General features: G+C 45.8%; 1 long non-coding RNA gene across 1 annotated transcript in view; it reads right to left on the bottom strand.

Moving 5' to 3' along the window:
* Nucleotides 1-1,250: 1,250 nt before the first annotated feature.
* LOC308577879 overlaps nt 1,251-10,970 on the bottom strand; it is a 113,627-nt gene continuing 103,907 nt past the window's right edge. Inside the window, exon 2 of the long non-coding RNA XR_014003746.1 lies at nt 1,251-1,466. This is a non-coding gene — a long non-coding RNA (uncharacterized lncRNA). The remainder of the gene's footprint in view (nt 1,467-10,970) is intronic.

The raw sequence follows: 10,970 nt of genomic DNA, 5'->3' as shown, positions 1-10,970 counted from the left end.
GGGGGAACTTTGGTGGGGAAACGAGAACTAGCCGGGCTGACCAGAAAAGACGTGTTTGCACAAACTAAAATCAGGGAGCTCCGAGACGGAAGGGGGACCCAAGAAGGGTTTGAGGAGAAGGAAGGGGTACTGTACTATAGGGGAGCGCTGTACGTACCGGGGGAGAACCTAAGGGGGAAGGTACTCAAACAACTCCACGACAACCCCACAGCAGGGCACTTTGGACAGCACAAAACCATGATGCTGGTGACCAGGCAGTTCTGGTGGCCCAGGGTGAGGGATGATGTACGGGAATATGTACGGGTGTGCGACCGCTGCCAAAGGGCAAAGGGGGAGAGGGCTGCCCCCGCAGGATTACTGGAGCCCTTACCCATGCCGGGAAAACCCTGGGAGGTGGTGTCCATTGATTTCATGACAGATTTGCCCAAGTCCCGGGGAAAGACAGCAGTCATGGTAGTGGTCGACCTACTGACAAAAATGTGCCACTTTATAACTTGCTCGCATGCTGTAACGGCAGAGGAAACAGCCCGGTTGTTTGTGGAGCACATCTTCAGGCTGCATGGCGCCCCCTTGAGGGTTCTCTCCGACCGCAGAAAACAATTTACTTCCCGGTTCTGGAGGAAGCTCATGAGCTTGCTGCAGGTCAAAGTGAGTTTCTTGACGGCGAGACACCCGGAGACTGTTAGTATCTTGGCTCACAGTCAGAGGTACCTGGCCTCCCCCGAGGCAATTGAGCGAGATACTGTGTTTACCTACCGTCTGCAACTGCCGGCAGGCTAGGTAAACAAACCCGGCGATTCTTCTCATTAGACGTGAGAAAGAACACACCCTCTGCTTCTCTGATCTTCTCTCCCTCCCTGCATTCCCCCAGGGAGGGGAAATGAGACAGACAGGAGTCCTTTTTACATGTTTTATTCCTGTCACTCAGCAATACATAGAAATGCGACTGTTCCCTTCAGACTCCATCAGAAGAGACACAAACTCCTCCCCTGCACTTCCAGCACAGGACACATGACACACTGAGCTAACATCCGGTGCTCACTACAGAGAATAGGCTCCACCTTTTCCCCAACAGTACATCTGCAAAACATAACATCCTGTTTTGCATTCCAGCCATCTGGAGCTGGCTTTTGCCTTGGTGCTTTTTCCCAACATCCTCCCCCAAAAGCATCAATAGGCAAAACATGATCCAGAGAAGAAAACAAACAGTTGTTATACATATAACAGTCCCCTGTTGTTTCAGTTCCACCCTTGGAACTCCCCACCACTGGTTTCACCAGTGTACCTCTCTGGTTGTCTGGCTTCCAAGGAATGAGTGCTTCTGCATTACCTTGGCTAGCTACTCTCTGTTGTGTCTTTGTCTCTGACTTAGACACTGCTTCAATCTGTCTTGAGTTGTTAACAATAGCAACACATGCAACAGCTAAGTTAGCAAACTCTTTTGAGTACCTCTTTGGTGGTACACCCTTTGTAACTCTCTCAGACCTGCGTATGAGGTTCTGGTCCTCTGTGCTCACTGGTTCAACCTCTGGACTTTGTATTACAGTACCTTATGCAACAGAGTCAATAAGAAACAAACTTATTAACATAAATATTAAGATACCAGGTAGCTCAAAGCACAGTGAATTGATGACATTCAAATTCTGAAACCAGTACATGATTGTATTGGTAATTGAAACCTTCCCACCTTTATCACGAAAATATAAAGTTTGACCTCATGAGCAACTCATGTCACTTTTAATGTTAAAGACCAAACAATCCTTTTTTTATACTTGTACTCTGCAAGATTCTAGGTGTTTTAAGGTCTGTTTCCCCACCCCCTAACATGCAGCACAGTGAATGTGGCAGAATCGGGAACCCCTTCATGCAGGATTCTATTCCTGGAACCTCTGCACATCGGCAGAGCACATATCCCCCCCCCCTTTTCCCTTTTCCAGACCCCACGTGTTGGCAATAGAATACAAGCCAACTGGACGCACCTATGCTGGTCTCCGCCAGAATACAAAAAGGAGCTTACAAGGGTTTTCAACTGTAGCTTGACATTTCCAATTGTCCCCAAAATAAAACACTGCAAGGGGGTTGGTTTACTCTCTCTCTCTCTCCTCCCCCCCCCCCGCTTTTATTCTTTAACCCCTGGGACGCTCCGTTTCTCACTCAGTCACCTTTCTCCATGTCCTGTTACTGGCCTAGATGGACTTGCGTCGCTAGAAACCGCACTTCAAGGACCACACCTCGCTTCGCCAGTGGCTTCTGAGCCTCGATGTCTCATCCACTCAAAACATTCACTGGAGTGTCCCCACACACAAATAAATGCACATACATACGAATCCCCATACACATACAAACCCCATGCACCTCCACAATCCCCTTTACCCATAAACTTCCCAAAGCCGGTGGCACTTTTACTGCTCTTCTACCGGCAAACCAGCGGCACACTACTGCTCTCTACTGGTCAAACCCAGTGGCACTTTACTGCTCCTACTGGGTGGGGCTTGATCAGACCCCTGGCTCCCACAAAATAAACTGTGGAGCTTATCTTCCTTTCCCTTGGGCACCCTTTTCCCCGTGCAGCTGCTGTTTCTTTTTTTCTGTCTCTGCTGTGTCTCCACTCAGGTACGGCGTGGAGAAAATGTAGGATGCGCGCTTGGAGCCACCGACGCCGACCGAGCTGTTCACTTAGCAGTGACGCCCTGTCCTTCGTCCTTGTCCTTGGAGAATGCGGGTTCCCAGCCAATGCACCAAGAAATGTAGCCTTATTGGAGTTCACCAATTGGGTCTGCGTTGCTCCGGGACAGGAGGAAGGAAGTCAAATGACACCGAGTTGGGTCAAAGAAAGAGTTTATTCTGCTCTCCGGATAGCAGAAGGCATTTGCGTGGTGAGTCCACAGCAAGTCCAAAGAAATGGCAAGTTTCATGCAGTATATATATCCTCCAGGCACCCTCTCCCTCCTCCCCTAGGAGCCCAACCACGTCAGCCTATGTACGCAGGTTGATATCACATATGTTCCTGCTCTGGTACTCTCAACCATAAAAGGATCTTCCTTCCTGTACTTCTGACCACAAAAGGATCTTCCTCTTCCTACTCTTATCTGGGAAGCGGTCATAATCTCCGGGAACACGCTCTTGGCGTTTTTCCTGGACATCGCTCTGCGCGTATTTTTGTGGTCAGCACATAAGATAAAGTGCTGACGTGTTTTCTTTGTTCCTCTAGAGAGCCAGGGTCATCCCTTGTCGTGACTGATAAAGGAGAGAGCTTGTTTATGCAGCTGTGTCCTTATTATGCTTTTGCTCAACAGCTCAAGTTTTACGCATTTTAAAATGCTCTCTTTTGAAAGAACAAAGGGGGGGGGGGTTGAGTCAGTTTTAAACTTGCTACACAGAAACCCATTCCTTCAGTTCAGCATCATTTGGAGGGCCACAAGTTCCTCACCTTTGGAACAGAGGGCACAGACAACAGTAGCTACCTCTTCCAAGCAGTTTAAGCCCCTATACCTCTATTTTTAGGCAAAACACAAGAGCCTGAGGTTAAATATTGCACGGAATATTTTAACCCCTTTAAACACTGGAAACAGTCCCTGACTCCACCTTTCAACTTTCCTGTGACCATAAGAAGCTGCCTTTTACAAAATCAGACAATTGGCCTATCTAGCTTACTATTGTCTACACCAGGCATCCCCAACCTGTGGCCCTCCAGATGTTTTGGCCTACAACTCCCATGATCCCTAGCTAACAGGACCAGTGGTCAGGGATGATGGGAATTGTACTCCAAGACATCTGGAGGGCCGAGGGTTGGGGATGCCTGGTCTACACTGACTGGCAAGCAGCTCTCCAGGCTTTCAGCAGAGGGATGTTCCTAGCACTAACTGGAAGATTGAACCTGGGACCTTCTGCATGCAAGGCAGGTGCTCTACAGCTAGGCTGTGGGTCTCCCTTTTGTACCCTGACCTGTTTGCAAAAACAGAATAGCTTTCTGTATGAAAATTACAACTGAAAGTAACAACCCACAAAAAACAAAGCTGTCAAGGGTTCATCCATGCTTACCTTTTGCCCCACGCTTTAAAGCACCATGTCCAAGCACTCCCCCCCCCACTGCTTTCTGCGCGAAAACCTGCTCTTTAATGCTGAATAGGAACAAATGCCAACTTGGGTTTTCCACTGACTGCAGTTTGCTCTGATTCAGTGGCACAAAAGGAAATCTGGATGAGCTCCAAGTTCCACTCTATAAATTTAGAATTTCTAGTCCACAACATCACAATCGCATTGCATTATGATGGCTCATCCTTGGACATCTTCCCTATAAAGAGTGGTGTGAAACAGGACCATGTTCTCACCCCAACTAGTTTGGGCATATTCTTTTCCCTTGTGCTCTCCTATACCTTCAGCTTGACTGAAGATGGTCAGTACTTTCATTCAAAGAGTGACGGGGGTCTCTTCAACCTGGCATGTCTTTGAGCAAAAACAAAAATATGGTGGCTCCTTATCCAAGATTGTTTGCAGATGGTACAGTCTTGATAGCGCACACCAAGGAAGCTCTACAGAGACTCATGAACCATTTTGCTCTACGTGGGGCTACCTTTGAAGCTGACTTGGAAACTACAACTAATCCAGAATGCGGCAGCTAGACTGGTGACTGGGAGTGGCTGCCGAGACCATATAACACCAGTCTTGAAAGACCTACATTGGCTCCCAGTACGTTTCCAAGCACAATTCAAAGTGTTGGTGTTGACCTTTAAAGCCCTAAACGGCCTTGGTCCAGTATATCTGAAGGAGCGTCTCCACCCCCATCGTTCTACCCAGACACTGAGGTCCAGCACCGAGGGCCTTCTGGCGGTTCCCTCACTGCGAGAAGCCAAGTTACAGGGAACCAGGCAGAGGGCCTTCTCGGTAGTGGCGCCTTCCCTCGTGGAACGCCCTCCCACCAGATATCAAAGAAAATAACAACTACCAGACTTTCAGAAGACATCTGAAGTCAGCCCTGTTTAGGGAAGTTTTTAATGTTTGATGTATTATAGTATTTTAATATTTTTGGGAAGCCGCCCAGAGTGGCTAGGGAAGCCCAGCCAGATGGGCGGGGTATAAATAATAAATTATTATTATTATTATTATTATTATTATTATTATTATTATTATTATTAGCCGCCACCCCATCAAACTGAACCCATTAAAATCTCTTATCGATCTCTACCCAAACAAAACAGCCGCATCCTATTTGTGGGAAGGGTTTAGCATAGGATTTAGGATCCCGGTTGCTTTCCCACCCAACTCAGGTGACCCTCCAAATCAAAAATCGGTAAGAGAGATGCCTGAAGTGGCGCGTAAGAAAATTCTGAAGGAAATTAAGGTGGGGAGGGTCGCTGGCCCCTTCTCCCATAGAGGGTTTACACATCTCCCCTTTAGGCATCGTTCCCAAGAAGACGCCTGGGGAATTTTGCATGATTCACAACCTTTCCTACCCAAAGGGAGGGTCTGTCAATGATGCGATACCTCAGGAGCTTTGCTCAGTGAAATATGCCTCCTTTGATCAAGCGGTCAAGCTTATTCACAAATTTGGAAGGGGTGCATTGCTTTCAAAGTGTGATATTGAGTCGGCTTTCTGCCTCTTGCCGGTGCACCCCGAGGATTTCCATTGGCTCGGGTTTAAGTTTGAAGGGGCATATTTCATTGACAAAGCAATGCCTATGGGCTGCTCCATGGCTTGCGCAGCCTTTGAATCATTCAGTACATTCCTGGACTGGGCGCTTTGCTTTAGAACAGGCTCTGAGGGTGTGTTGTACTATTTGGATGACTTTATTCTCGTAGCTGAAAGTAGGCATCAATGCTCTGCTCTTCTCGAGGCATTCACATCATTGGCCACAGAGTTTGGGGTTCCCTTGGCAGCAGAAAAAAACGAGGGCCCTGCAACAACTATGGTTTTTCTGGGCATTGAATTGGACACAATCACCCAGACCTCCAGGCTCCCTAGAGAAAAATTGGTAGCGCTTAGGGACCTAATCCTCCAGCTTCTTCCCCTAAGAAAGGTTACCCTCAGGCAAATCCAGTCACTTTTGGGCCATTTGAACTTTGCTTGCCGGGTGGTCTCCCCCGGCCGTCCATTCTGCAGTCGCCTTTCCAGGTTGTCAGCAGGCTTGCGTTCACCTAACCACATGGTCCGCCTTTCCAAAGAGCTAAAATCTGTCCTGGAAGTCTGGCTGAAGTTTCTTGAGAAATATAACGGGATTTCCCTGTGGCAGGATAGCATTTTGCTAAAGGCAGACTTCCAAGTGCAGTCAGATGCAGCTGGATCTTTAAGTTTTGGGCTTTATTTCAGGGGGCAATGGTGCGCCCAGCGCTGGCCCGCCACTTGGCAGGGGCGACCCATTACCCGTGAACTTACCTTCCTGGAATTCATCCCTATAGTGGCAGCGGTCCACCTATGGGCAAAAGAATTTAGTAACCACAGGGTGTGCTTTCATACTGACAACCAAGCAGTAGTGTCGGTCTTAGCTAAACAGTCATCGCGCTCACCGAGAGTGGGGACCCTTCTGCGTGCTTTTGTCCTCTTGTGCCTAGAACTCAACATCCACTTTTCTGCCAAATTTGTACAATGACATCGCAGATGCCCTATCTCGCTTTCAGATGGACTGTTTTCGCTCGTTAGCACCGGATGCTCAGCAGCTGCCGCAGCCATTCCCGAAACACCTCTGGAGCCTTGGGAACAAGAAGTGATGCAGGGAGTATTTGCCTCAGTGGCCCCATCCACCTTAAGATCTTACAAGAAAGCATGGTCTGATTTCTTGCGATTCTGTAACAATCTTAACGCCACCAGGGCTGCTTTCCCCCCTTCTAAATCAGAGGTCCTTTGTTATTTGGTGCACCTCAAGCGTTTGGGCAGGGCTGCCAATACCCTTAAGATTCAATCGGCCGCAATATCGTTCTTTTGCAAAGCAGCCTTTTCTTCCGACCTCTGTGCAGACTTTGTAGTGCGTAAGGCCTTGGAAGGGTGGAGTAGGCTTAAACCGCCCAGCAGTGACAAGAGGAAGCCAATAACTTTCAATATACTTTCCCAAATTCATAAAAAATTAAGGACAATATGCTGGTCGAAATACGAAGCCCGCTTATTCTCAGCAGCATATTCTATCGCCTTCTTCAGCGCACTTCGCATTGGTGAAGTGGTCTGCGAAGGCGGCCCTGTTGCTAGTTCCCGGGGAATACTCCTGAGCGATATTACCCTTTCACGGGAGGATTTGGTGCTGTGGATTTGCAGCTCAAAAACTGACCAACACGGTAGGGGGGTCCTAATTCGACTCTTGGCAACAAATAGGGTCCATGCCCAGTAAAAGACACCAGGCGTTTCTTATTCCTAAGATCTAATCTCGCAGGCCCACTCAGTCCACGCGGATGGATCTCTCCTAGCTCGGCACCAATTCACCCGTGTTATGCGCTTGGCGATCGCTACGTGTGGCCTGCCCCCCGCAGAGTTCGTGGCTCATTCATTTCGTATAGGGGCAGCCACAACAGCCATACACCTTGGCTTATCGGCCGAGAGGATAAAAGACATGGGCTTCTGGAAGTCGAACGCTTACAAACGCTATGTCAGGAAAAACTTATGACAACCTGCCCTTGTTTAAGCCCCTCTTCCCTACCTTAGTATCTTCTCTCAATTCTCTTGCAGGAATCTCGGCTGTGCGCATTTGGATAATCGGGCACAGTATTGTGCACTGGGCCAGGACTCACGCCATCAATACCGGGGTCGGGCCGCAGCTCAACTTATCTTCAAACACCAAGGTGTCCTGGATCTCGCAGAGAGGGATGCGCTGGGCAGAACTGATGCCAGCGGTGGAAGCTAGAGGGCCCTAGCGGAGGGCCCTCCAGACACCGTAGTCATTCAGCTGGGTGAAAATGACCTAGCTTATCGAAAGGCAGTCGACCTGATGTGGCATATTTTTGGGGACTTTGATCATCTGAAAGCCTCTTACCCCGACACCACCATACTGTGGTCATCAATGCTGGAGAGGCAGGTTTGGAGGGATAGTCGCTGCCCGGTTGCATTAAATAGATCAAGAAAAACCTTGGATCGGGCCGTGGCACGCAGTGGTGGCCCTAGGAGGGCGGGTCATTGACCACCCCGGCATACATTTCAATAAGGAGACCCTCTACCGGTTTGATGGCGTGCATCTTTCTGATGCTGGAAATGATATTTGGTTGAGCGAGATTTCAGGGGGGATTAGGGATTGGTTGCAGGCATGAGGGTATTGGCGGCGAGCTATTGCTTGAGTGGTGGTTAGGCATTGGCAAGGGAGGGTTAAGTGTATGTGAGGGGGAGAGGGAAGCGCCATCGCCTCCCCCACAGGAAAAGGGTAGTCCGATAAAGGACTCCGGGGGGGCTTTGCCCTGTCTGAAGCCTATGGAGGTGTGGGCCCAAGGCACGCCCCCAGGCAGTGACTCTGGGGGAGTTCCTAGTTGACATGCCTCAGCAGGACTCCCCCTACTGGTGGTTAACCCTTGCCGGTCTTCATGCAACCGGGCTGAAGCCGGATAGTCGATAGGGCCAATGCCTAAGCCAATACCGCTCATTCCTGTAATCAATAAAGTTGTGGCCTATTTCACCCATTAACCTTAATTCTTGGTGTCCTGTGTCTTTATTTCTTCCTGGGAGTGGGCGGGAACTTGCCACACAACTCCAGGAGATAGAAGACCATCAAAACAAGAAGAAATCAAAGATTTGGACAATTTATGGCTAAAAATAGAAGAGGAAATTAAACAAAATGAGCAACATATGGAGAAAAAATTGGCAGAAGTGCAAGAAATATTGGATAAAAAGATAGATGGAGTGGTGGGAGAACTCTCAAATAAAATTAAAGATTTGATGGTACGATCTAAGACAATGGAGGAATCAATGAAGAGGACTCAGAAAGAAGTGAAGGAGACAAGAAAGGAGACAGAGAACGGGTTAAGGATGAAGTATCAGAGTTAAGTAAAGCACAGGAACAAATATGGCTATGATGGAGATGCATCAAAAGTAGAAGAATTTAAAATTTAGAGGTATAGCAGAAGAGATGAATGAGAATGAGGATGTAAAATTAAAAATGATTAGAGAATTGGCAAGATGGATGGAGCTTAAGGAAGAAGAAATTGGATATACAATTGAGAATGCTTTCAGAATAAAGATGAGGTCAGCGAAAGCCAAATCAAGAAAATTTCCTGGAGATTGTTTGGTGATTTTTAATTCATTGGAAATGAGAAATGCAATTCTAAGGCTGAGCTATAATAAAAAATTATTCATTGATGGAAGACCAATTATAATTTTTAAGGAGATCCCCCCCCCCCCAGATTTTTTTGAAGGAGAGATGGATACAAACAGTTGGTGGCATTATTGAAGAAAAATGGAATTCAACATAGATGGGAGTTTCCGGAAGGGGTCTCCTTTTATTACAAAGATAAAAGATTTAAGGAGCAAAAAGAGCAGCGAGATTGAGACGCCGGCGTGGGATGCCATTTTCTACCCTCAAGAAGCGCAGCCTCAAGCTTGTCCGGCATAGTGGTAAACTCAAAAACACTAAAAAATCTGGATTTAATTGGCAAAACAAAGAGGAAAAAGGACTAGTAACAATTTGGAAGCAGCGGGGTGCTAAAAAGGAGGTCAGCCCCGACTGGGATCTTATTCATATGCAAGAAGTACCCACGGAACGAAAAGAAACAGTGAGTTGTCCTAAAGCGGAATATACGATTTAAAATAAACACTTTACTTTACTTAAGACAGTGGATTATGCAAAGGAAGAGGTGAAAGCCCTTATTAAGGGGTTTGGTTTTTTTTTTTTTTGTCTTTTTGGTGAATTTATGGGACTGCGGGAGGAGAATCTTTCCTGTGACTTTTACTTTCGATTTTAACAAACTGCATAGACAATTGTTAAGAAGCCTCGTGGTGGATTGTTTATTTATTTTTATTTTTATATATGCCAAAGCAGCTTTATGGAGAAAATGCCAAACCCAAACTGAAAGACTGACTTTTTATTTTATGTTAATTCCTCTAATTGGTTTTTGGAGAAAAGCTGAGTGTGGAGAAAAAACTGTATACCCACTCCCCCCCCTTCCTGCTTCTGACTTCGACGACGTGGAGGCTGAGAGTGCCAGACTGCTTTTAAAGACGGATTAAACTTGGTTCCTTTCTTTTAAGAAAAAACCTGTTCAGACCCTGCTGCTTTGGCAAAGAGAACCCTGACTGTGTCCTTGTGATCAGTATATATTTAACCCTTTGCGCTTAACTTCTCCTTTTCTTTTCCTTTCCTTTCCTCCCTTTCTCCCTTACTCTGTCCTCTTCTTTCTTTCTTTCTTTCTTTCTTTCTTTCTTTCTTTCTTTCTTTCTTTCTTTCTTTCTTTCTTTCTTTCTTTCTTATTTTTCATCTGTTCTTTCTCTTCTCTATTTTCTCTTCTGATACTTGGTTGTTTTATGTTTTTCCTGTGGTTAATTTTTCTTTTTTTCTTTTTTATTTGAATTTTCCCTTTTTTCTTTTTGTGAACATTGGATTGGATTTTTAAGCATATGGTACTTTTGGAATTTTTAAAAAAATTATATTTTTATTAAGTACAAATTAGAAAACATACATATTTACAACAAAAGAAAATACAAAAGAAAAAGGAAATACATATAACCAAGGGGGGAAAAATAGAGAATAGTTTGTCTCTTTTTATATTTACAGTTATTTATACCTCTATAAAATGCTATACACAATAAAAGAGTGAAATGAAAGATAAGATATCAGAAAAAAAGAACAAAGAAAAAAGAAAAAAATAAAGAAGTAAAAGAAAAAGATCATAGGTGAAAATTTTTAAAAGTAGATAAGTACTCACAATACATATCCGTTTCCCATCTATATTTATATTCAATTGTATAATTTCATCTTGTCCTTATCTACCTTAAATAAAGTGGTTTAAAAAAAGAAGAAGAAAAAGACTTTCACCGTTTACCTCTCACATTTTTAATAATCCGTTCA

The sequence above is a fragment of the Podarcis bocagei genome, assembly GCF_964188305.1.
Source record: "Podarcis bocagei genome assembly, chromosome: W".
NCBI classification, from domain to species: domain Eukaryota; kingdom Metazoa; phylum Chordata; class Lepidosauria; order Squamata; family Lacertidae; genus Podarcis; species Podarcis bocagei.
The sequence above is the reverse complement of the archived record's forward strand: the minus strand, read 5'-3'. Positions and strand labels throughout refer to the sequence as shown.